Consider the following 25,255-nt stretch of genomic DNA (forward strand, 5'->3'; position numbering starts at 1 on the left):
AATGGTCCGTTTTCAAATGTTTTATTTTTGAATGTCAGTTCACATTTGTAGGTGGATTATTAGTTTTAGAGCTAAAATTAGCATGTTTAAAGTGATTTTCATGCTTCCAGGGGCTCTAAACACAAGGTTTGTGGAATAGTTAAAAGTGCATGAAAATGACCAATTTGCTCACTCTGAGGTCTCAAAAAGTGTTTCTTCACCCCGGGAAGTGAATTAAATACCATTTGGAGGCATTTAATGTTCAAGCAAAAACAGCAGATTTTTGACAAAAGAGATAACACCCCCCCATTACGTAATTCTTCAGAAAGGTGAAAAATTGTCCGTTTTCAAATGTTTTATTTTTGAATGTCAGTTCACATTTGTAGGTGGATTATTAGTTTTAGAGCTAAAATTAGCATGTTTAAAGTGATTTTCATGCTTCCAGGGGCTCTAAACACAAGGTTTGTGGAATAGTTAAAAGTGCATGAAAATGGCCAATTTGCTCAATCTGAGGTCTCAAAAAGTGTTTCTTCACCCCGGGAAGTGAATTAAATACAATTTGGAGGCATTTAATGTTCAAGCAAAAACGGCGGATTTTTGACAAAAGAGATAACACCCCCCATTACGTGATGCTTCAGAAAGGTGAAAAATTGTCCGTTTTCAAATGTTTTATTTTTGAATGTCAGTTCACATTTGTAGGTGGATCATCAGTTTTAGAGCTAAAAAAATTAGCATGTTTAAAGTGATTTTCATGCTTCCAGGGGCTCTAAACACAAGATTTGTGGAATGGTTAAAAGTGCATGAAAATGGTCAATTTGCTCACTCTGAGGTCTCAAAAAGTGTTTCTTCACCCCGGGAAGTGAATTAAATACCATTTGGAGGCATTTAATGTTCAATCAAAAACAGCTGATTTTTGACAAAAGAGATAACACCTCCCATTACGTCATGCTTCAGAAAGGTGAAAAATTGTCCGTTTTCAAATGTTTTATTTTTGAATGTCAGTTCACATTTGTAGGTGGATTATTAGTTTTAGAGCTAAAATTAGCATGTTTAAAGAGATTTTCATGCTTCCTGTGGCCCTAAACACAAGGTTTGTGGAATGGTTAAAAGTGCATGAAAATGGCCAATTTGCTCACTCTGAGGTCTCAAAAAGTGTTTCTTCACCCCGGGAAGTGAATTAAATACCATTTGGAGGCATTTAATGTTCAAGCAAAAACAGCTGATTTTTGACAAAAGAGATAACAGCCCCCATTACATAATTCTTCAGAAAGGTGAAAAATTGTCTGTTTTCAAATGTTTTATTTTTGAATGTCAGTTCACATTTGTAGGTGGATTATTAGTTTTAGAGCTAAAATTAGCATATTTAGAGTGATTTTCATGCTTCTAGGGGCTCTAAACACAAGATTTGTGGAATGGTTAAAAGTGCATGAAAATGGCCAATTTGATCACTCTGAGGTCTCAAAAAGTGTTTCTTCACCCTGGAGAGTGAATTAAATACCATTTGGAGGCATTTAATGTTCAAGCAAAAACGGCTGATTTTTGACAAAAGAGATAACACCCCCCATTACGTCATTCTTCAGAAAGGTGAAAAATGGTCCGTTTTCAAATGTTTTAGTTTTTGAATGTCAGTTCACATTTGTAGGTGGATTATTAGTTTTAAAGCTAAAATTAGCATGTTTAAAGTGATTTTCATGCTTCCAGGGGCTCTAAACACAAGGTTTGTGGAATAGTTAAAAGTGCATGAAAATGGCCAATTTGCTCACTCTGAGGTCTCAAAAAGTGTTTCTTCACCCCGGGAAGTGAATTAAATACCATTTGGAGGCATTTAATGTTCAAGCAAAAACGGCGGATTTTTGACAAAAGAGATAACACCCCCCATTACGTGATGCTTCAGAAAGGTGAAAAATTGTCCGTTTTCAAATGTTTTATTTTTGAATGTCAGTTCACATTTGTAGGTGGATCATCAGTTTTAGAGCTAAAAAAATTAGCATGTTTAAAGTGATTTTCATGCTTCCAGGGGCTCTAAACACAAGATTTGTGGAATGGTTAAAAGTGCATGAAAATGGTCAATTTGCTCACTCTGAGGTCTCAAAAAGTGTTTCTTCACCCCGGGAAGTGAATTAAATACCATTTGGAGGCATTTAATGTTCAATCAAAAACAGCTGATTTTTGACAAAAGAGATAACACCTCCCATTACGTCATGCTTCAGAAAGGTGAAAAATTGTCCGTTTTCAAATGTTTTATTTTTGAATGTCAGTTCACATTTGTAGGTGGATTATTAGTTTTAGAGCTAAAATTAGCATGTTTAAAGAGATTTTCATGCTTCCTGTGGCCCTAAACACAAGGTTTGTGGAATGGATAAAAGTGCATGAAAATGGCCAATTTGCTCACTCTGAGGTCTCAAAAAGTGTTTCTTCACCCCGGGAAGTGAATTAAATACCATTTGGAGGCATTTAATGTTCAAGCAAAAACAGCTGATTTTTGACAAAAGAGATAACAGCCCCCATTACATAATTCTTCAGAAAGGTGAAAAATTGTCTGTTTTCAAATGTTTTATTTTTGAATGTCAGTTCACATTTGTAGGTGGATTATTAGTTTTAGAGCTAAAATTAGCATATTTAGAGTGATTTTCATGCTTCTAGGGGCTCTAAACACAAGATTTGTGGAATGGTTAAAAGTGCATGAAAATGGCCAATTTGCTCACTCTGAGGTCTCAAAAAGTGTTTCTTCACCCCGGGAAGTGAATTAAATACAATTTGGAGGCATTTAATGTTCAAGCAAAAACAGCTGATTTTTGACAAAAGAGATAACATCCCCCCATTACGTAATGCTTCAGAAAGGTGAAAAATGGTCAGTTTTCAAATGTTTTATTTTTGAAGGTCAGTTCACATTTGTAGGTGGATTATTAGTTTTAGAGCTAAAATTATCATGTTTAAAGTGATTTTCATGCTTCCAGGGGCCCGGGAAGTGAATTAAATACCATTTGGAGGCATTTAATGTTCAAGCAAAAACGGCTGATTTTTGACAAAAGAGATAACACCCCCCATTACGTCATTCTTCAGAAAGGTGAAAAATGGTCCGTTTTCAAATGTTTTAGTTTTTGAATGTCAGTTCACATTTGTAGGTGGATTATTAGTTTTAAAGCTAAAATTAGCATGTTTAAAGTGATTTTCATGCTTCCAGGGGCTCTAAACACAAGGTTTGTGGAATAGTTAAAAGTGCATGAAAATGGCCAATTTGCTCACTCTGAGGTCTCAAAAAGTGTTTCTTCACCCCGGGAAGTGAATTAAATACCATTTGGAGGCATTTAATGTTCAAGCAAAAACAGCTGATTTTTGACAAAAGAGATAACACCCCCCATTACGTGATGCTTCAGAAAGGTGAAAAATTGTCCGTTTTCAAATGTTTTATTTTTGAATGTCAGTTCACATTTGTAGGTGGATCATCAGTTTTAGAGCTAAAAAATTAGCATGTTTAAAGTGATTTTCATGCTTCCAGGGGCTCTAAACACAAGATTTGTGGAATGGTTAAAAGTGCATGAAAATGGTCAATTTGCTCACTCTGAGGTCTCAAAAAGTGTTTCTTCACCCCGGGAAGTGAATTAAATACCATTTGGAGGCATTTAATGTTCAATCAAAAACAGCTGATTTTTGACAAAAGAGATAACACCTCCCATTACGTCATGCTTCAGAAAGGTGAAAAATTGTCCGTTTTCAAATGTTTTATTTTTGAATGTCAGTTCACATTTGTAGGTGGATTATTAGTTTTAGAGCTAAAATTAGCATGTTTAAAGTGATTTTTATGCTTCCTGGGGCTCTAAACACAAGATTTGTGGAATGGTTAAAAGTGCATGAAAATGGCCAATTTGCTCAATCTGAGGTCTCAAAAAGTGTTTCTTCACCCCGGGAAGTGAATTAAATACAATTTGGAGGCATTTAATGTTCAAGCAAAAACGGCGGATTTTTGACAAAAGAGATAACACCCCCCATTACGTGATGCTTCAGAAAGGTGAAAAATTGTCCGTTTTCAAATGTTTTATTTTTGAATGTCAGTTCACATTTGTAGGTGGATCATCAGTTTTAGAGCTAAAAAAATTAGCATGTTTAAAGTGATTTTCATGCTTCCAGGGGCTCTAAACACAAGATTTGTGGAATGGTTATAAGTGCATGAAAATGGTCAATTTGCTCACTCTGAGGTCTCAAAAAGTGTTTCTTCACCCCGGGAAGTGAATTAAATACCATTTGGAGGCATTTAATGTTCAATCAAAAACAGCTGATTTTTGACAAAAGAGATAACACCTCCCATTACGTCATGCTTCAGAAAGGTGAAAAATTGTCCGTTTTCAAATGTTTTATTTTTGAATGTCAGTTCACATTTGTAGGTGGATTATTAGTTTTAGAGCTAAAATTAGCATGTTTAAAGTGATTTTTATGCTTCCTGGGGCTCTAAACACAAGATTTGTGGAATGGTTAAAAGTGCATGAAAATGGCCAATTTGCTCACTCTGAGGTGTCAAAAAGTGTTTCTTCACCCCGGGAAGTGAATTAAATACAATTTGGAGGCATTTAATGTTCAAGCAAAAACAGCAGATTTTTGACAAAAGAGATAACACCCCCCCATTACGTAATTCTTCAGAAAGGTGAAAAATGGTCCGTTTTCAAATGTTTTATTTTTGAACGTCAGTTCACATTTGTAGGTGGATTATTAGTTTTAGAGCTAAAATTAGCATGTTTAAAGTGATTTTCATGCTTCCAGGGGCTCAAAACACAAGATTTGTGGAATGGTTAAAAGTGCATGAAAATGGCCAATTTGCTCACTCTGAGGTCTCAAAAAGTGTTTCTTCACCCCGGGAAGTGAATTAAATACCATTTGGAGGCATTTAATGTTCAAGCAAAAACAGCTGATTTTTGACAAAAGAGATAACATCCCCCCATTACGTAATGCTTCAGAAAGGTGAAAAATGGTCAGTTTTCAAATGTTTTATTTTTGAAGGTCAGTTCACATTTGTAGGTGGATTATTAGTTTTAGAGCTAAAATTATCATGTTTAAAGTGATTTTCATGCTTCCAGGGGCCCGGGAAGTAAATTAAAAACCATTTGGAGGCATTTAATGTTCAAGCAAAAACGGCAGATTTTTGACAAAAGAGATAACACCCCCCCATTACGTCATTCTTCAGAAAGGTGAAAAATGGTCCGTTTTCAAATGTTTTATTTTTGAATGTCAGTTCACATTTGTAGGTGGATTATTAGTTTTAGAGCTAAAATTAGCATGTTTAAAGTGATTTTCATGCTTCCAGGGGCTCTAAACACAAGGTTTGTGGAATAGTTAAAAGTGCATGAAAATGACCAATTTGCTCACTCTGAGGTCTCAAAAAGTGTTTCTTCACCCCGGGAAGTGAATTAAATACCATTTGGAGGCATTTAATGTTCAAGCAAAAACAGCAGATTTTTGACAAAAGAGATAACACCCCCCCATTACGTAATTCTTCAGAAAGGTGAAAAATTGTCCGTTTTCAAATGTTTTATTTTTGAATGTCAGTTCACATTTGTAGGTGGATTATTAGTTTTAGAGCTAAAATTAGCATGTTTAAAGTGATTTTCATGCTTCCAGGGGCTCTAAACACAAGGTTTGTGGAATAGTTAAAAGTGCATGAAAATGGCCAATTTGCTCAATCTGAGGTCTCAAAAAGTGTTTCTTCACCCCGGGAAGTGAATTAAATACAATTTGGAGGCATTTAATGTTCAAGCAAAAACGGCGGATTTTTGACAAAAGAGATAACACCCCCCATTACGTGATGCTTCAGAAAGGTGAAAAATTGTCCGTTTTCAAATGTTTTATTTTTGAATGTCAGTTCACATTTGTAGGTGGATCATCAGTTTTAGAGCTAAAAAAATTAGCATGTTTAAAGTGATTTTCATGCTTCCAGGGGCTCTAAACACAAGATTTGTGGAATGGTTAAAAGTGCATGAAAATGGTCAATTTGCTCACTCTGAGGTCTCAAAAAGTGTTTCTTCACCCCGGGAAGTGAATTAAATACCATTTGGAGGCATTTAATGTTCAATCAAAAACAGCTGATTTTTGACAAAAGAGATAACACCTCCCATTACGTCATGCTTCAGAAAGGTGAAAAATTGTCCGTTTTCAAATGTTTTATTTTTGAATGTCAGTTCACATTTGTAGGTGGATTATTAGTTTTAGAGCTAAAATTAGCATGTTTAAAGAGATTTTCATGCTTCCTGTGGCCCTAAACACAAGGTTTGTGGAATGGTTAAAAGTGCATGAAAATGGCCAATTTGCTCACTCTGAGGTCTCAAAAAGTGTTTCTTCACCCCGGGAAGTGAATTAAATACCATTTGGAGGCATTTAATGTTCAAGCAAAAACAGCTGATTTTTGACAAAAGAGATAACAGCCCCCATTACATAATTCTTCAGAAAGGTGAAAAATTGTCTGTTTTCAAATGTTTTATTTTTGAATGTCAGTTCACATTTGTAGGTGGATTATTAGTTTTAGAGCTAAAATTAGCATATTTAGAGTGATTTTCATGCTTCTAGGGGCTCTAAACACAAGATTTGTGGAATGGTTAAAAGTGCATGAAAATGGCCAATTTGATCACTCTGAGGTCTCAAAAAGTGTTTCTTCACCCTGGAAAGTGAATTAAATACCATTTGGAGGCATTTAATGTTCAAGCAAAAACGGCTGATTTTTGACAAAAGAGATAACACCCCCCATTACGTCATTCTTCAGAAAGGTGAAAAATGGTCCGTTTTCAAATGTTTTAGTTTTTAAATGTCAGTTCACATTTGTAGGTGGATTATTAGTTTTAAAGCTAAAATTAGCATGTTTAAAGTGATTTTCATGCTTCCAGGGGCTCTAAACACAAGGTTTGTGGAATAGTTAAAAGTGCATGAAAATGGCCAATTTGCTCACTCTGAGGTCTCAAAAAGTGTTTCTTCACCCCGGGAAGTGAATTAAATACCATTTGGAGGCATTTAATGTTCAAGCAAAAACAGCTGATTTTTGACAAAAGAGATAACACCCCCCATTACGTGATGCTTCAGAAAGGTGAAAAATTGTCCGTTTTCAAATGTTTTATTTTTGAATGTCAGTTCACATTTGTAGGTGGATCATCAGTTTTAGAGCTAAAAAATTAGCATGTTTAAAGTGATTTTCATGCTTCCAGGGGCTCTAAACACAAGATTTGTGGAATGGTTAAAAGTGCATGAAAATGGTCAATTTGCTCACTCTGAGGTCTCAAAAAGTGTTTCTTCACCCCGGGAAGTGAATTAAATACCATTTGGAGGCATTTAATGTTCAATCAAAAACAGCTGATTTTTGACAAAAGAGATAACACCTCCCATTACGTCATGCTTCAGAAAGGTGAAAAATTGTCCGTTTTCAAATGTTTTATTTTTGAATGTCAGTTCACATTTGTAGGTGGATTATTAGTTTTAGAGCTAAAATTAGCATGTTTAAAGTGATTTTTATGCTTCCTGGGGCTCTAAACACAAGATTTGTGGAATGGTTAAAAGTGCATGAAAATGGCCAATTTGCTCAATCTGAGGTCTCAAAAAGTGTTTCTTCACCCCGGGAAGTGAATTAAATACAATTTGGAGGCATTTAATGTTCAAGCAAAAACGGCGGATTTTTGACAAAAGAGATAACACCCCCCATTACGTGATGCTTCAGAAAGGTGAAAAATTGTCCGTTTTCAAATGTTTTATTTTTGAATGTCAGTTCACATTTGTAGGTGGATCATCAGTTTTAGAGCTAAAAAAATTAGCATGTTTAAAGTGATTTTCATGCTTCCAGGGGCTCTAAACACAAGATTTGTGGAATGGTTATAAGTGCATGAAAATGGTCAATTTGCTCACTCTGAGGTCTCAAAAAGTGTTTCTTCACCCCGGGAAGTGAATTAAATACCATTTGGAGGCATTTAATGTTCAATCAAAAACAGCTGATTTTTGACAAAAGAGATAACACCTCCCATTACGTCATGCTTCAGAAAGGTGAAAAATTGTCCGTTTTCAAATGTTTTATTTTTGAATGTCAGTTCACATTTGTAGGTGGATTATTAGTTTTAGAGCTAAAATTAGCATGTTTAAAGAGATTTTCATGCTTCCTGTGGCCCTAAACACAAGGTTTGTGGAATGGTTAAAAGTGCATGAAAATGGCCAATTTGCTCACTCTGAGGTCTCAAAAAGTGTTTCTTCACCCCGGGAAGTGAATTAAATACCATTTGGAGGCATTTAATGTTCAAGCAAAAACAGCTGATTTTTGACAAAAGAGATAACAGCCCCCCATTACGTAATTCTTCAGAAAGGTGAAAAATTGTCTGTTTTCAAATGTTTTATTTTTGAATGTCAGTTCACATTTGTAGGTGGATTATTAGTTTTAGAGCTAAAATTAGCATATTTAGAGTGATTTTCATGCTTCTAGGGGCTCTAAACACAAGATTTGTGGAATGGTTAAAAGTGCATGAAAATGGCCAATTTGCTCACTCTGAGGTCTCAAAAAGTGTTTCTTCACCCCGGGAAGTGAATTAAATACCATTTGGAGGCATTTAATGTTCAAGCAAAAACGGCTGATTTTTGACAAAAGAGATAACACCCCCCCATTACGTCATTCTTCAGAAAGGTGAAAAATGGTCCGTTTTCAAATGTTTTCGTTTTTGAATGTCAGTTCACATTTGTAGGTGGATCATCAGTTTTAGAGCTAAAAAAATTAGCATGTTTAAAGTGATTTTCATGCTTCCAGGGGCTCTAAACACAAGATTTGTGGAATGGTTAAAAGTGCATGAAAATGGTCAATTTGCTCACTCTGAGGTCTCAAAAAGTGTTTCTTCACCCCGGGAAGTGAATTAAATACCATTTGGAGGCATTTAATGTTCAATCAAAAACAGCTGATTTTTGACAAAAGAGATAACACCTCCCATTACGTCATGCTTCAGAAAGGTGAAAAATTGTCCGTTTTCAAATGTTTTATTTTTGAATGTCAGTTCACATTTGTAGGTGGATTATTAGTTTTAGAGCTAAAATTAGCATGTTTAAAGAGATTTTCATGCTTCCTGTGGCCCTAAACACAAGGTTTGTGGAATGGTTAAAAGTGCATGAAAATGGCCAATTTGCTCACTCTGAGGTCTAAAAAAGTGTTTCTTCACCCCGGGAAGTGAATTAAATACCATTTGGAGGCATTTAATGTTCAAGCAAAAACAGCTGATTTTTGACAAAAGAGATAACAGCCCCCATTACATAATTCTTCAGAAAGGTGAAAAATTGTCTGTTTTCAAATGTTTTATTTTTGAATGTCAGTTCACATTTGTAGGTGGATTATTAGTTTTAGAGCTAAAATTAGCATATTTAGAGTGATTTTCATGCTTCTAGGGGCTCTAAACACAAGATTTGTGGAATGGTTAAAAGTGCATGAAAATGGCCAATTTGATCACTCTGAGGTCTCAAAAAGTGTTTCTTCACCCTGGAGAGTGAATTAAATACCATTTGGAGGCATTTAATGTTCAAGCAAAAACGGCTGATTTTTGACAAAAGAGATAACACCCCCCATTACGTCATTCTTCAGAAAGGTGAAAAATGGTCCGTTTTCAAATGTTTTAGTTTTTGAATGTCAGTTCACATTTGTAGGTGGATTATTAGTTTTAAAGCTAAAATTAGCATGTTTAAAGTGATTTTCATGCTTCCAGGGGCTCTAAACACAAGGTTTGTGGAATAGTTAAAAGTGCATGAAAATGGCCAATTTGCTCACTCTGAGGTCTCAAAAAGTGTTTCTTCACCCCGGGAAGTGAATTAAATACCATTTGGAGGCATTTAATGTTCAAGCAAAAACAGCTGATTTTTGACAAAAGAGATAACACCCCCCATTACGTGATGCTTCAGAAAGGTGAAAAATTGTCCGTTTTCAAATGTTTTATTTTTGAATGTCAGTTCACATTTGTAGGTGGATCATCAGTTTTAGAGCTAAAAAATTAGCATGTTTAAAGTGATTTTCATGCTTCCAGGGGCTCTAAACACAAGATTTGTGGAATGGTTAAAAGTGCATGAAAATGGTCAATTTGCTCACTCTGAGGTCTCAAAAAGTGTTTCTTCACCCCGGGAAGTGAATTAAATACCATTTGGAGGCATTTAATGTTCAATCAAAAACAGCTGATTTTTGACAAAAGAGATAACACCTCCCATTACGTCATGCTTCAGAAAGGTGAAAAATTGTCAGTTTTCAAATGTTTTATTTTTGAATGTCAGTTCACATTTGTAGGTGGATTATTAGTTTTAGAGCTAAAATTAGCATGTTTAAAGTGATTTTTACGCTTCCTGGGGCTCTAAACACAAGATTTGTGGAATGGTTAAAAGTGCATGAAAATGGCCAATTTGCTCAATCTGAGGTCTCAAAAAGTGTTTCTTCACCCCGGGAAGTGAATTAAATACAATTTGGAGGCATTTAATGTTCAAGCAAAAACGGCGGATTTTTGACAAAAGAGATAACACCCCCCATTACGTGATGCTTCAGAAAGGTGAAAAATTGTCCGTTTTCAAATGTTTTATTTTTGAATGTCAGTTCACATTTGTAGGTGGATCATCAGTTTTAGAGCTAAAAAAATTAGCATGTTTAAAGTGATTTTCATGCTTCCAGGGGCTCTAAACACAAGATTTGTGGAATGGTTATAAGTGCATGAAAATGGTCAATTTGCTCACTCTGAGGTCTCAAAAAGTGTTTCTTCGCCCCGGGAAGTGAATTAAATACCATTTGGAGGCATTTAATGTTCAATCAAAAACAGCTGATTTTTGACAAAAGAGATAACACCTCCCATTACGTCATGCTTCAGAAAGGTGAAAAATTGTCCGTTTTCAAATGTTTTATTTTTGAATGTCAGTTCACATTTGTAGGTGGATTATTAGTTTTAGAGCTAAAATTAGCATGTTTAAAGAGATTTTCATGCTTCCTGTGGCCCTAAACACAAGGTTTGTGGAATGGTTAAAAGTGCATGAAAATGGCCAATTTGCTCACTCTGAGGTCTCAAAAAGTGTTTCTTCACCCCGGGAAGTGAATTAAATACCATTTGGAGGCATTTAATGTTCAAGCAAAAACAGCTGATTTTTGACAAAAGAGATAACAGCCCCCCATTACGTAATTCTTCAGAAAGGTGAAAAATTGTCTGTTTTCAAATGTTTTATTTTTGAATGTCAGTTCACATTTGTAGGTGGATTATTAGTTTTAGAGCTAAAATTAGCATATTTAGAGTGATTTTCATGCTTCTAGGGGCTCTAAACACAAGATTTGTGGAATGGTTAAAAGTGCATGAAAATGGCCAATTTGCTCACTCTGAGGTCTCAAAAAGTGTTTCTTCACCCCGGGAAGTGAATTAAATACCATTTGGAGGCATTTAATGTTCAAGCAAAAACGGCTGATTTTTGACAAAAGAGATAACACCCCCCCATTACGTCATTCTTCAGAAAGGTGAAAAATGGTCCGTTTTCAAATGTTTTCGTTTTTGAATGTCAGTTCACATTTGTAGGTGGATTATTAGTTTTAGAGCTAAAATTAGCATGTTTAAAGTGATTTTCATGCTTCCAGGGGCTCTAAACACAAGGTTTGTGGAATAGTTAAAAGTGCATGAAAATGGCCAATTTGCTCACTCTGAGGTCTCAAAAAGTGTTTCTTCACCCCGGGAAGTGAATTAAATACCATTTGGAGGCATTTAATGTTCAAGCAAAAACAGCTGATTTTTGACAAAAGAGATAACACCCCCCATTACGTGATGCTTCAGAAAGGTGAAAAATTGTCCGTTTTCAAATGTTTTATTTTTGAATGTCAGTTCACATTTGTAGGTGGATTATTAGTTTTAAAGCTAAAATTAGCATGTTTAAAGAGATTTTCATGCTTCCTGTGGCCCTAAACACAAGGTTTGTGGAATGGTTAAAAGTGCATGAAAATGGCCAATTTGCTCACTCTGAGGTCTCAAAAAGTGTTTCTTCAGCCCGGGAAGTGAATTAAATACCATTTGGAGGCATTTAATGTTCAAGCAAAAACAGATGATTTTTGACAAAAGAGATAACAGCCCCCCATTACGTAATTCTTCAGAAAGGTGAAAAATGGTCTGTTTTCAAATGTTTTATTTTTGAATGTCAGTTCACATTTGTAGGCGGATTATTAGTTTTAGAGCTAAAATTAGCATATTTAGAGTGATTTTCATGCTTCTAGGGGCTCTAAACACAAGATTTGTGGAATGGTTAAAAGTGCATGAAAATGGCCAATTTGCTCACTCTGAGGTCTCAAAAAGTGTTTCTTCACCCCGGGAAGTGAATTAAATACCATTTGGAGGCATTTAATGTTCAAGCAAAAACGGCTGATTTTTGACAAAAGAGATAACACCCCCCCATTACGTCATTCTTCAGAAAGGTGAAAAATGGTCCGTTTTCAAATGTTTTAGTTTTTGAACGTCAGTTCACATTTGTAGGTGGATTATTAGTTTTAGAGCTAAAATTAGCATGTTTAAAGTGATTTTCATGCTTCCAGGGGCTCTAAACACAAGATTTGTGGAATGGTTAAAAGTGCATGAAAATGGCCAATTTGCTCACTCTGAGGTGTCAAAAAGTGTTTCTTCACCCCGGGAAGTGAATTAAATACAATTTGGAGGCATTTAATGTTCAAGCAAAAACAGCTGATTTTTGACAAAAGAGATAACACCCCCCCATTACGTAATTCTTCAGAAAGGTGAAAAATGGTCCATTTTCAAAAGTTTTATTTTTGAACGTCAGTTCACATTTGTAGGTGGATTATTAGTTTTAGAGCTAAAATTAGCATGTTTAAAGTGATTTTCATGCTTCCAGGGGCTCAAAACACAAGATTTGTGGAATGGTTAAAAGTGCATGAAAATGGCCAATTTGCTCACTCTGAGGTCTCAAAAAGTGTTTCTTCACCCCGGGAAGTGAATTAAATACCATTTGGAGGCATTTAATGTTCAAGCAAAAACGGCGGATTTTTGACAAAAGAGATAACACCCCCCATTACGTGATGCTTCAGAAAGGTGAAAAATTGTCCGTTTTCAAATGTTTTATTTTTGAATGTCAGTTCACATTTGTAGGTGGATCATCAGTTTTAGAGCTAAAAAAATTAGCATGTTTAAAGTGATTTTCATGCTTCCAGGGGCTCTAAACACAAGATTTGTGGAATGGTTAAAAGTGCATGAAAATGGTCAATTTGCTCACTCTGAGGTCTCAAAAAGTGTTTCTTCACCCCGGGAAGTGAATTAAATACCATTTGGAGGCATTTAATGTTCAATCAAAAACAGCTGATTTTTGACAAAAGAGATAACACCTCCCATTACGTCATGCTTCAGAAAGGTGAAAAATTGTCCGTTTTCAAATGTTTTATTTTTGAATGTCAGTTCACATTTGTAGGTGGATTATTAGTTTTAGAGCTAAAATTAGCATGTTTAAAGAGATTTTCATGCTTCCTGTGGCCCTAAACACAAGGTTTGTGGAATGGTTAAAAGTGCATGAAAATGGCCAATTTGCTCACTCTGAGGTCTCAAAAAGTGTTTCTTCACCCCGGGAAGTGAATTAAATACCATTTGGAGGCATTTAATGTTCAAGCAAAAACAGCTGATTTTTGACAAAAGAGATAACAGCCCCCATTACATAATTCTTCAGAAAGGTGAAAAATTGTCTGTTTTCAAATGTTTTATTTTTGAATGTCAGTTCACATTTGTAGGTGGATTATTAGTTTTAGAGCTAAAATTAGCATATTTAGAGTGATTTTCATGCTTCTAGGGGCTCTAAACACAAGATTTGTGGAATGGTTAAAAGTGCATGAAAATGGCCAATTTGATCACTCTGAGGTCTCAAAAAGTGTTTCTTCACCCTGGAGAGTGAATTAAATACCATTTGGAGGCATTTAATGTTCAAGCAAAAACGGCTGATTTTTGACAAAAGAGATAACACCCCCCATTACGTCATTCTTCAGAAAGGTGAAAAATGGTCCGTTTTCAAATGTTTTAGTTTTTGAATGTCAGTTCACATTTGTAGGTGGATTATTAGTTTTAAAGCTAAAATTAGCATGTTTAAAGTGATTTTCATGCTTCCAGGGGCTCTAAACACAAGGTTTGTGGAATAGTTAAAAGTGCATGAAAATGGCCAATTTGCTCACTCTGAGGTCTCAAAAAGTGTTTCTTCACCCCGGGAAGTGAATTAAATACCATTTGGAGGCATTTAATGTTCAAGCAAAAACAGCTGATTTTTGACAAAAGAGATAACACCCCCCATTACGTGATGCTTCAGAAAGGTGAAAAATTGTCCGTTTTCAAATGTTTTATTTTTGAATGTCAGTTCACATTTGTAGGTGGATCATCAGTTTTAGAGCTAAAAAATTAGCATGTTTAAAGTTATTTTCATGCTTCCAGGGGCTCTAAACACAAGATTTGTGGAATGGTTAAAAGTGCATGAAAATGGTCAATTTGCTCACTCTGAGGTCTCAAAAAGTGTTTCTTCACCCCGGGAAGTGAATTAAATACCATTTGGAGGCATTTAATGTTCAATCAAAAACAGCTGATTTTTGACAAAAGAGATAACACCTCCCATTACGTCATGCTTCAGAAAGGTGAAAAATTGTCCGTTTTCAAATGTTTTATTTTTGAATGTCAGTTCACATTTGTAGGTGGATTATTAGTTTTAGAGCTAAAATTAGCATGTTTAAAGAGATTTTCATGCTTCCTGTGGCCCTAAACACAAGGTTTGTGGAATGGTTAAAAGTGCATGAAAATGGCCAATTTGCTCACTCTGAGGTCTCAAAAAGTGTTTCTTCACCCCGGGAAATGAATTAAATACCATTTGGAGGCATTTAATGTTCAAGCAAAAACAGATGATTTTTGACAAAAGAGATAACAGCCCCCCATTACGTAATTCTTCAGAAAGGTGAAAAATTGTCTGTTTTCAAATGTTTTATTTTTGAATGTTAGTTCACATTTGTAGGTGGATTATTATTTTTAGAGCTAAAATTAGCATATTTAGAGTGATTTTCATGCTTCTAGGGGCTCTAAACACAAGATTTGTGGAATGGTTAAAAGTGCATGAAAATGGCCAATTTGCTCACTCTGAGGTCTCAAAAAGTGTTTCTTCACCCCGGGAAGTGAATTAAATACAATTTGGAGGCATTTAATGTTCAAGCAAAAACGGCTGATTTTTGACAAAAGAGATAACACCCCCCCATTACGTCATTCTTCAGAAAGGTGAAAAATGGTCCGTTTTCAAATGTTTTAGTTTTTGAACGTCAGTTCACATTTGTAGGTGGATTATTAGTTTTAGAGCTAAAATTAGCATGTTTAAAGTGATTTTCATGCTTCCAGGGGCTCTAAACACAAGATTTGTGGAATGGTTAAAAGTGCATGAAAATGGCCAATTTGCTCACTCTGAGGTGTCAAAAAGTGTTTCTTCACCCCGGGAAGTGAATTAAATACAATTTGGAGGCATTTAATGTTCAAGCAAAAACGGCGGATTTTTGACAAAAGAGATAACACCTCCCATTACGTCATGCTTCAGAAAGGTGAAAAATTGTCCGTTTTCAAATGTTTTATTTTTGAATGTCAGTTCACATTTGTAGGTGGATTATTAGTTTTAGAGCTAAAATTAGCATGTTTAAAGTGATTTTCATGCTTCCTGTGGCCCTAAACACAAGGTTTGTGGAATGGTTAAAAGTGCATGAAAATGGCCAATTTGCTCACTCTGAGGTCTCAAAAAGTGTTTCTTCACCCCGGGAAGTGAATTAAATACCATTTGGAGGCATTTACTGTTCAAGTAAAAACAGCTGATTTTTGACAAAAGAGATAACACCCCCCATTACGTAATTCTTCAGAAAGGTGAAAAATTGTCTGTTTTCAAATGTTTTATTTTTGAATGTCAGTTCACATTTGTAGGTGGATTATTAGTTTTAGAGCTAAAATTAGCATATTTAAAGTGATTTTCATGCTTCCAGGGGCTCTAAACAAAAGATTTGTGGAATGGTTAAAAGTGCATGAAAATGGCCAATTTGCTCACTCTGAGGTCTCAAAAAGTGTTTCTTCACCCCGGGAAGTGAATTAACTACCATTTGGAGGCATTTAATGTTCAAGCAAAAACAGCTGATTTTTGACAAAAGAGATAACACCCCCCCATTACGTAATTCTTCAGAAAGGTGAAAAATGGTCCGTTTTCAAATGTTTTATTTTTGAACGTCAGTTCACATTTGTAGGTGGATTATTAGTTTTAGAGCTAAAATTAGCATGTTTAAAGTGATTTTCATGCTTCCAGGGGCTCAAAACACAAGATTTGTGGAATGGTTAAAAGTGCATGAAAATGGCCAATTTGCTCACTCTGGGGTCTCAAAAAGTGTTTCTTCACCCCGGGAAGTGAATTAAATACCATTTGGAGGCATTTAATGTTCAATCAAAAACAGCTGATTTTTGACAAAAGAGATAACACCGCCCATTACGTCATGCTTCAGAAAGGTGAAAAATTGTCCGTTTTCAAATGTTTTATTTTTGAATGTCAGTTCACATTTGTAGGTGGATTATTAGTTTTAGAGCTAAAATTAGCATGTTTAAAGTGATTTTCATGCTTCCTGTGGCCCTAAACACAAGGTTTGTGGAATGGTTAAAAGTGCATGAAAATGGCCAATTTGCTCACTCTGAGGTCTCAAAAAGTGTTTCTTCACCCCGGGAAGTGAATTAAATACCATTTGGAGGCATTTAATGTTCAAGCAAAAACAGCTGATTTTTGACAAAAGAGATAACACCTCCCATTACGTCATGCTTCAGAAAGGTGAAAAATTGTCCGTTTTCAAATGTTTTATTTTTGAATGTCAGTTCACATTTGTAGGTGGATTATTAGTTTTAGAGCTGAAATTAGCATGTTTAAAGTGATTTTCATGCTTCCAGGGGCTCTAAACACAAGGTTTGTGGAATAGTTAAAAGTGCATGAAAATGGCCAATTTGCTCACTCTGAGGACTCAAAAAGTGTTTCTTCACCCCGGGAAGTGAATTAAATACCATTCGGAGGCATTTAATGTTCAAGCAAAAACAGCTGATTTTTGACAAAAGAGATAACACCCCCCATTACGTAATTCTTCAGAAAGGTGAAAAATTGTCCGTTTTCAAATGTTTTATTTTTGACTGTCAGTTCACATTTGTAGGTGGATTATTAGTTTTAGAGCTAAAATTAGCATGTTTAAAGTGATTTTCATGCTTCCAGGGGCTCTAAACACAAGATTTGTGGAATGGTTAAAAGTGCATGAAAATGGCCAATTTGCTCACTCTGAGGTGTCAAAAAGTGTTTCTTCACCCCGGGAAGTGAATTAAATACAATTTGGAGGCATTTAATGTTCAAGCAAAAACGGCGGATTTTTGACAAAAGAGATAACACCCCCCCATTACGTGATGCTTCAGAAAGGTGAAAAATTGTCCGTTTTCAAATGTTTTATTTTTGAATGTCAGTTCACATTTGTAGGTGGATCATCAGTTTTAGAGCTAAAAAAATTAGCATGTTTAAAGTGATTTTCATGCTTCCAGGGGCTCTAAACACAAGATTTGTGGAATGGTTAAAAATGCATGAAAATGGCCAATTTGCTCACTCTGAGGTCTCAAAAAGTGTTTCTTCACCCCGGGAAGTGAATTAAATACCATTTGGAGGCATTTAATGTTCAATCAAAAACAGCTGATTGTTGACAAAAGAGATAACACCTCCCATTACGTCATGCTTCAGAAAGGTGAAAAATTGTCCGTTTTCAAATGTTTTATTTTTGAATGTCAGTTCACATTTGTAGGTGGATTATTAGTTTTAGAGCTAAAATTAGCATGTTTAAAGTGATTTTCATGCTTCCTGTGGCCCTAAACACAAGGTTTGTGGAATGGTTAAAAGTGCATGAAAATGGCCAATTTGCTCACTCTGAGGTCTCAAAAAGTGTTTCTTCAACCCGGGAAGTGAATTAAATACCATTTGGAGGCATTTAATGTTCAAGCAAAAACAGCTGATTTTTGACAAAAGAGATAACACCTCCCATTACGTCATGCTTCAGAAAGGTGAAAAATTGTCAGTTTTCAAATGTTTTATTTTTGAATGTCAGTTCACATTTGTAGGTGGATTATTAGTTTTAGAACTAAAATTAGCATGTTTAAAGTGATTTTCATGCTTCCAGGGGCTCTAAACACAAGGTTTGTGGAATAGTTAAAAGTGCATGAAAATGGCCAATTTGCTCACTCTGAGGACTCAAAAAGTGTTTCTTCACCCCGGGAAGTGAATTAAATACCATTTGGAGGCATTTATTGTTCAAGCAAAAACAGCTGATTTTTGACAAAAGAGATAACACCTCCCATTACGTCATGCTTCAGAAAGGTGAAAAATTGTCCGTTTTCAAATGTTTTATTTTTGAATGTCAGTTCACATTTGTAGGTGGATTATTAGTTTTAGAGCTAAAATTAGCATATTTAGAGTGATTTTCATGCTTCCAGGGGCTCTAAACACAAGATTTGTGGAATGGTTAAAAGTGCATGAAAATGGCCAATTTGCTCACTCTGAGGTCTCAAAAAGTGTTTCTTCACCCCGGGAAGTGAATTAAATACCATTTGGAGGCATTTAATGTTCAAGCAAAAACGGCTGATTTTTGACAAAAGAGATAACACCCCCCCATTACGTCATTCTTCAGAAAGGTGAAAAATGGTCCGTTTTCAAATGTTTTATTTTTGAATGTCAGTTCACATTTGTAGGTGGATTATTAGTTTTAGAGCTAAAATTAGCATGTTTAAAGTGATTTTCATGCTTCCTGTGGCCCTAAACACAAGGTTTGTGGAATGGTTAAAAGTGCATGAAAATGGCCAATTTGCTCACTCTGGGGTCTCAAAAAGTGTTTCTTCACCCCGGGAAGTGAATTAAATACCATTTGGAGGCATTTACTGTTCAAGTAAAAACAGCTGATTTTTGACAAAAGAGATAACACCCCCCCATTACGTCATTCTTCAGAAAGGTGAAAAATGGTCCGTTTTCAAATGTTTTATTTTTGAACGTCAGTTCACATTTGTAGGTGGATTATTAGTTTTAGAGCTAAAATTAGCATGTTTAAAGTGATTTTCATGCTTCCAGGGGCTCAAAACACAAGATTTGTGGAATGGTTAAAAGTGCATGAAAATGGCCAATTTGCTCACTCTGAGGTCTCAAAAAGTGTTTCTTCACCCCGGGAAGTGAATTAAATACCATTTGGAGGCATTTAATGTTCAATCAAAAACAGCAGATTTTTGACAAAAGAGATAACACCTCCCATTACGTCATGCTTCAGAAAGGTGAAAAATTGTCCGTTTTCAAATGTTTTTTTTTTGAATGTCAGTTCACATTTGTAGGTGGATTATTAGTTTTAGAGCTAAAATTAGCATGTTTAAAGTGATTTTCATGCTTCCTGTGGCCCTAAACACAAGGTTTGTGGAATGGTTAAAAGTGCATGAAAATGGCCAATTTGCTCACTCTGAGGTCTCAAAAAGTGTTTCTTCACCCCGGGAAGTGAATTAAATACCATTTGGAGGCATTTAATGTTCAAGCAAAAACAGCTGATTTTTGAGAAAAGAGATAACACCTCCCATTACGTCATGCTTCAGAAAGGTGAAAAATTGTCCGTTTTCAAATGTTTTATTTTTGAATGTCAGTTCACATTTGTAGGTGGATTATTAGTTTTAGAGCTGAAATTAGCATGTTTAAAGTGATTTTCATGCTTCCAGGGGCTCTAAACACAAGGTTTGTGGAATAGTTAAAAGTGCATGAAAATGGCCAATTTGCTCACTCTGAGGACTCAAAAAGTGTTTCTTCACCCCGGGAAGTGAATTAAATACCATTCGGAGGCATTTAATGTTCAAGCAAAAACAGCTGATTTTTGACAAAAGAGATAACACCCCCCCATTACGTAATTCTTCAGAAAGGTGAAAAATTGTCCGTTTTCAAATGTTTTATTTTTGACTGTCAGTTCACATTTGTAGGTGGATTATTAGTTTTAGAGCTAAAATTAGCATGTTTAAAGTTATTTTCATGCTTCCAGGGGCTCTAAACACAAGATTTGTGGAATGGTTAAAAGTGCATGAAAATGGCCAATTTGCTCACTCTGAGGTCTCAAAAAGTGTTTCTTCACCCCGGGAAGTGAATTAAATACAATTTGGAGGCATTTAATGTTCAAGCAAAAACGGCGGATTTTTGACAAAAGAGATAACACCCCCCCATTACGTGATGCTTCAGAAAGGTGCAAAATTGTCCGTTTTCAAATGTTTTATTTTTGAATGTCAGTTCACATTTGTAGGTGGATCATCAGTTTTAGAGCTAAAAAAATTAGCATGTTTAAAGTGATTTTCATGCTTCCATGGGCTCTAAACACAAGATTTGTGGAATGGTTAAAAGTGCATGAAAATGGCCAATTTGCTCACTCTGAGGTCTCAAAAAATGTTTCTTCACCCCGGGAAGTGAATTAAATACCATTTGGAGGCATTTAATGTTCAATCAAAAACAGCTGATTTTTGACAAAAGAGATAACACCTCCCATTACGTCATGCTTCAGAAAGGTGAAAAATTGTCCGTTTTCAAATGTTTTATTTTTGAATGTCAGTTCACATTTGTAGGTGGATTATTAGTTTTAGAGCTAAAATTAGCATGTTTAAAGTGATTTTCATGCTTCCTGTGGCCCTAAACACAAGGTTTGTGGAATGGTTAAAAGTGCATGAAAATGGCCAATTTGCTCACTCTGAGGTCTCAAAAAGTGTTTCTTCAACCCGGGAAGTGAATTAAATACCATTTGGAGGCATTTAATGTTCAAGCAAAAACAGCTGATTTTTGACAAAAGAGATAACACCTCCCATTACGTCATGCTTCAGAAAGGTGAAAAATTGTCCGTTTTCAAATGTTTTATTTTTGAATGTCAGTTCACATTTGTAGGTGGATTATTAGTTTTAGAGCTAAAATTAGCATGTTTAAAGTGATTTTCATGCTTCCAGGGGCTCTAAACACAAGGTTTGTGGAATAGTTAAAAGTGCATGAAAATGGCCAATTTGCTCACTCTGAGGACTCAAAAAGTGTTTCTTCACCCCGGGAAGTGAATTAAATACCATTTGGAGGCATTTAATGTTCAAGCAAAAACAGCTGATTTTTGACAAAAGAGATAACACCTCCCATTACGTCATGCTTCAGAAAGGTGAAAAATTGTCCGTTTTCAAATGTTTTATTTTTGAATGTCAGTTCACATTTGTAGGTGGATTATTAGTTTTAGAGCTAAAATTAGCATGTTTAAAGAGATTTTCATGCTTCCTGTGGCCCTAAACACAAGGTTTGTGGAATGGTTAAAAGTGCATGAAAATGGCCAATTTGCTCAATCTGAGGTCTCAAAAAGTGTTTCTTCACCCCGGGAAGTGAATTAAATACAATTTGGAGGCATTTAATGTTCAAGCAAAAACGGCGGATTTTTGACAAAAGAGATAACACACCCCCCATTACGTGATGCTTCAGAAAGGTGAAAAATTGTCCGTTTTCAAATGTTTTATTTTTGAATGTCAGTTCACATTTGTAGGTGGATCATCAGTTTTAGAGCTAAAAAAATTAGCATGTTTAAAGTGATTTTCATGCTTCCAGGGGCTCTAAACACAAGATTTGTGGAATGGTTAAAAGTGCATGAAAATGGCCAATTTGCTCACTCTGAGGTCTCAAAAAGTGTTTCTTCACCCCGGGAAGTGAATTAAATACCATTTGGAGACATTTAATGTTCAATCAAAAACAGCTGATTTTTGACAAAAGAGATAACACCTCCCATTACGTCATGCTTCAGAAAGGTGAAAAATTGTCCGTTTTCAAATGTTTTATTTTTGAATGTCAGTTCACATTTGTAGGTGGATTATTAGTTTTAGAGCTAAAATTAGCATGTTTAAAGAGATTTTCATGCTTCCTGTGGCCCTAAACACAAGGTTTGTGGAATGGTTAAAAGTGCATGAAAATGGCCAATTTGTTCACTCTGAGGTCTCAAAAAGTGTTTCTTCACCCCGGGAAGTGAATTAAATACCATTTGGAGGCATTTAATGTTCAAGCAAAAACAGCTGATTTTTGACAAAAGAGATAACAGCCCCCCATTACGTCATTCTTCAGAAAGGTAAAAAATTTCTGTTTTCAAATGTTTTATTTTTGAATGTCAGTTCACATTTGTAGGTGGATTATTAGTTTTAGAGCTAAAATTAGCATATTTAGAGTGATTTTCATGCTTCCAGGGGCTCTAAACACAAGATTTGTGGAATGGTTAAAAGTGCATGAAAATGGCCAATTTGCTCACTCTGAGGTCTCAAAAAGTGTTTCTTCACCCCGGGAAGTGAATTAAATACCATTTGGAGGCATTTAATGTTCAAGCAAAAACGGCTGATTTTTGACAAAAGAGATAACACCCCCCCATTACGTCATTCTTCAGAAAGGTGAAAAATGGTCCGTTTTCAAATGTTTTAGTTTTTGAACGTCAGTTCACATTTGTAGGTGGATTATTAGTTTTAGAGCTAAAATTAGCATGTTTAAAGTGATTTTCATGCTTCCAGGGGCTCTAAACACAAGATTTGTGGAATGGTTAAAAGTGCATGAAAATGGCCAATTTGCTCACTCTGAGGTGTCAAAAAGTGTTTCTTCACCCCGGGAAGTGAATTAAATACAATTTGGAGGCATTTAATGTTCAAGCAAAAACGGCCGATTTTTGACAAAAGAGATAACACCCCCCATTACGTGATGCTTCAGAAAGGTGAAAAATTGTCCGTTTTCAAATGTTTTATTTTTGAATGTCAGTTCACATTTGTAGGTGGATTATTAGTTTTAGAGCTAAAATTAGCATGTTTAAAGAGATTTTCATGCTTCCTGTGGCCCTAAACACAAGGTTTGTGGAATGGTTAAAAGTGCATGAAAATGGCCAATTTGCTCACTCTGATGTCTCAAAAAGTGTTTCTTCACCCCGGGAAGTGAATTAAATACCATTTGGAGGCATTTAATGTTCAAGCAAAAACAGCTGATTTTTGACAAAAGAGATAACACCCCCATTACGTGATGCTTCAGAAAGGTGAAAAATTGTCCGTTTTCAAATGTTTTATTTTTGAATGTCAGTTCACATTTGTAGGTGGATCATCAGTTTTAGAGCTAAAAAAAATTAGCATGTTTAAAGTGATTTTCATGCTTCCAGGGGCTCTAAACACAAGATTTGTGGAATGGTTAAAAGTGCATGAAAATGGCCAATTTGCTCACTCTGAGGTCTCAAAAAGTGTTTCTTCACCCCGGGAAGTGAATTAAATACCATTTGGAGGCATTTAATGTTCAAGCAAAAACAGCTGATTTTTGACAAAAGAGATAACACCCCCCATTACGTAATTCTTCAGAAAGGTGAAAAATTGTCTGTTTTCAAATGTTTTATTTTTGAATGTCAGTTCACATTTGTAGGTGGATTATTAGTTTTAGAGCTAAAATTAGCATATTTAAAGTGATTTTCATGCTTCCAGGGGCTCTAAACAAAAGATTTGTGGAATGGTTAAAAGTGCATGAAAATGGCCAATTTGCTCACTCTGAGGTCTCAAAAAGTGTTTCTTCACCCCGGGAAGTGAATTAAATACCATTTGGAGGCATTTAATGTTCAAGCAAAAACGGCTGATTTTTGACAAAAGAGATAACACCCCCCCATTACGTCATTCTTCAGAAAGGTGAAAAATGGTCCGTTTTCAAATGTTTTATTTTTGAACGTCAGTTCACATTTGTAGGTGGATTATTAGTTTTAGAGCTAAAATTAGCATGTTTAAAGTGATTTTCATGCTTCCAGGGGCTCTAAACACAAGATTTGTGGAATGGTTAAAAGTGCATGAAAATGGCCAATTTGCTCACTCTGAGGTCTCAAAAAGTGTTTCTTCACCCCGGGAATTGAATTAAATACCATTTGGAGGCATTTAATGTTCAAGCAAAAACAGCTGATTTTTGACAAAAGAGATAACACCCCCCCATTACGTAATTCTTCAGAAAGGTAAAAAATGGTCCGTTTTCAAATGTTTTATTTTTGAACGTCAGTTCACATTTGTAGGTGGATTATTAGTTTTAGAGCTAAAATTAGCATGTTTAAAGTGATTTTCATGCTTCCAGGGGCTCAAAACACAAGATTTGTGGAATGGTTAAAAGTGCATGAAAATGGCCAATTTGCTCACTCTGAGGTCTCAAAAAGTGTTTCTTCACCCCGGGAAGTGAATTAAATACCATTTGGAGGCATTTAATGTTCAAGCAAAAACGGCTGATTTTTGACAAAAGAGATAACACCCCCCCATTACGTCATGCTTCAGAAAGGTGAAAAATGGTCCGTTTTCAAATGTTTTATTTTTGAATGTCAATTCACATTTGTAGGTGGATTATTAGTTTTAGAGCTAAAATTAGCATGTTTAAAGTGATTTTCATGCTTCCAGTGGCCCGGGAAGTGAATTAAATACCATTTGGAGGCATTTAATGTTCAAGCAAAAACAGCTGATTTTTGACAAAAGAGATAACACCCTCCATTACGTCATTCTTCAGAAAGGTAAAAAATGGTCCGTTTTCAAATGTTTTATTTTTGAACGTCAGTTCACATTTGTAGGTGGATTATTAGTTTTAGAGCTAAAATTTGCATGTTTAAAGTGATTTTCATGCTTCCAGGGGCTCTAAACACAAGATTTGTGGAATGGTTAAAAGTGCATGAAAATGGCCAATTTGCTCACTCTGGGGTCTCAAAAAGTGTTTCTTCACCCCGGGAAGTGAATTAAATACAATTTGGAGGCATTTAATGTTCAAGCAAAAACGGCGGATTTTTGACAAAAGAGATAACACCCCCCCATTACGTGATGCTTCAGAAAGGTGAAAAATTGTCCGTTTTCAAATGTTTTATTTTTGAATGTCAGTTCACATTTGTAGGTGGATCATCAGTTTTAGAGCTAAAAAAATGTGCATGTTTAAAGTGATTTTCATGCTTCCATGGGCTCTAAACACAAGATTTGTGGAATGGTTAAAAGTGCATGAAAATGGCCAATTTGCTCACTCTGAGGTCTCAAAAAGTGTTTCTTCACCCCGGGAAGTGAATTAAATACCATTTGGAGGCATTTAATGTTCAAGCAAAAACAGCAGATTTTTGACAAAAGAGATAACACCCCCTCATTACGTAATTCTTCAGAAAGGTGAAAAATTGTCCGTTTTCAAATGTTTTATTTTAGAATGTCAGTTCACATTTGTAGGTGGATTATTAGTTTTAGAGCTAAAA

The sequence above is a fragment of the Lissotriton helveticus genome (assembly GCF_964261635.1).
Source record: "Lissotriton helveticus chromosome 3_1 unlocalized genomic scaffold, aLisHel1.1 SUPER_3_unloc_1, whole genome shotgun sequence".
Lineage (NCBI taxonomy): Eukaryota > Metazoa > Chordata > Amphibia > Caudata > Salamandridae > Lissotriton > Lissotriton helveticus.